This window comes from Myotis brandtii, unplaced genomic scaffold (genome assembly GCF_000412655.1).
Source record: "Myotis brandtii unplaced genomic scaffold, ASM41265v1 scaffold277, whole genome shotgun sequence".
NCBI lineage: Eukaryota > Metazoa > Chordata > Mammalia > Chiroptera > Vespertilionidae > Myotis > Myotis brandtii.
The window spans coordinates 1,233,050-1,235,555 of record NW_005360548.1 but is presented as its reverse complement, the minus strand read 5'-3'; positions in this window follow the sequence as shown (position 1 = coordinate 1,235,555).

The window sequence follows — 2,506 nt, the reverse complement described above, 5'->3', positions numbered from 1 at the left end:
CTGCAGCCCAAAGTAAGGGGCCTGCATCGCGCCGGGAGCTTCAGGCCTGCGCGTGAGGAGCACAGGAGGGAAACTACGATTGAGTGTGACAGGCGGTGTGTGCGCGTGCGCGCGGGGCCTGCGGTCAGGACCAGGCGGGGCTTCCGTGACCGCGATGGTGCGTGCGATTGTGTGGCTGCTGCGGGTGCTTACCCCTCCCTCCTCACGGCCCACAGAACAGTGTCCCCAAAGAGGAAAGTCAATACCGTGTTGAGCCCTAAGACAAGGGTTCCCAGCTACAAGGCCCACTCCTGGACTTGGGATGGGACTTTCGAAGCTAGAAGTGTCCCTACGACTGACTTCTGGGAAGAATGAGGGATGGTCCCTACTTGGAGGCAACGTGGATGCTACATTTTCCAGAAGCACAGCATTTCCACACCCCCAACCTAGGATTCTCCTGTAAATTCAGACAGATTCAGCCTCCCTCTCCATCTCGTTACATGTGTGCGGTTACAGCAGATGTGGCCGGAGGACATTTTCTCGGTCTGTCTGGTGTCTCATGAGCCCCTTCTTCCCCAGTCCTGCCATTCTCCCAAACACGGCTCCTGCTGAAGAGGGAGCTGTTGCACATCTGAAAGTCCAGATCAGGTGAGTTGGTATTTCCTCTTGGTTCCTACGTGCATTTTTGTTTTTAGAAAATGGAAACATTGTGCCAGGCTGGTGTGGCTCAGTGGTTGCGCATCGACCTATGAACCAGGAGGTCAGGGTTCAATTCCCAGTCGGGGCACACGCGAAGGTTGCGGGCTTGATCCCTAGTGGGGGGCATGCAGGAGGCAGCTGACCTATGATTCTCTCTCATCATCGATGTCTCTCTCTCTCCCTCTCCCTTCGTCTCTGAAATCAATAAAAACATATTTTAAAAAAGAAAATGGAAACATTGCTTTTATTTTCCTGAAATGTCCAGTGGCCTATCCTAAGCCTTTTTCCCCAGTGGCTGATGGCCATATAGATCCTCTCCTCATTGGCCCTCACATGCTGCCTCCTCATTTTTCAACTCCTTCCTCTGCACTCACTTTTGTTGTTGTTGATATTGTTGTTGTGTTAATTTTCACCCTAGGATATTTTTCCACTGATTTTTAGAGAGAGGGGGAGAGACAGAGAGAGAGAAACATTGATGTTCGAGAGACACATTGATTTGTTGCCTCCAGCATGTGCCCCAACCAGGGCCAGGGAACCAGCCTGCAACCGAGGAACGTGCCCTTGACCAGATGCACTCACTTTTTATAACAGTAAGAAATGCTTATTCTGGAGTCTAAAGGTAAAGATTTGTTTTATTGAGATTAGTGTGGAATCACATCATTGACCCCCAAAAACTCAGTTTAAAAGTAAGGCAAGATCAGCCTACTCGGTTTGTCTCAGTGGATAGAGCGTTGGCCTGCAGACCAAAGGGTCCCAGATTTGATTCCGGTCAAAGGCACATACCTTCAGGCTCCTCCCTGGCCCAAGTCCAAGCTCGTGCAGGAAGCAACTAATCGATGTGTTTCTCTCAAGTCGATATTTCCCTTTCCCTCTCTCTTCCACTCTCTCTAAAAATCAATGGAAAAATGTCCTCGGGTGAGGATTAAAAAAGAAAAAGGAAGCAAGATCAGAGGTGGTTTAACTAGTGTCAGTAAGTGACATGATCATCTGCTTTTTAAGGCTTTGGGGAGCAGGATTGTGATTGGAAGTCTGAGCATGGAAATCTGTGTCATCATGGGCAGGGGTTTTTTCTAAGGAATCAATGGGTCGAGATTTATTTCTCTTTATAAAGAGTTTGTCATTAAAAAAGTACACGTGCTCCAGAGACAGAGAAGCATCAATCAGATGCTCAAACCTCAGAGGGAAGGTAGGGGAGGGTGAGGGTAAGGGGGAGAGATCAACCAAAGGACTGGTATGCATGCATATAAGCAAGGGACACAGACACCAGGGGGGTGAGGGCATGAATGGGAGTGGGGGGGGCGAGTAATGAGGGGATAAGGACACATATGTAATACCTTAATCAATAAAGAAAAAAAAAAGTACACGTGCCCTGGCCGCTGGCTCAGTTGATTGGAGCATGGTCCCATACACCAAAAAGTTTGTGGGTTCGATTTTTTTATATGTTTTTATTGATTTCAGAGAGAGAAAGAGGGAGAGAGAAATAGAAATATGAATGATGAGAGAAAATCATTAATTGGCTGCCTCCAAAATCCCAGGCATGTGCCCTGACTGGGAATTGAACCCTGGTTCATAGGTTGACGCTCAACCACTGAGTCACACCGGCCAGGCGTGGGCTTGATCCCTGGTCCAGGCATCTTTGGGAGGCAACGGATCAATGTTTCTTTCTCACATCGATATTTCTTTCTCTCTCTCAAATCAGTAAACATATCCTCGGTGAGAATATTTTTTTTAAATTAAATCTTTACTATTCAGATTATTATAGTTGTTCCTCTTTTTTCCCCCCATAGCTCCCCTCCACCCAGTTCCCCCCCCCGACCCTCCGCCCTCA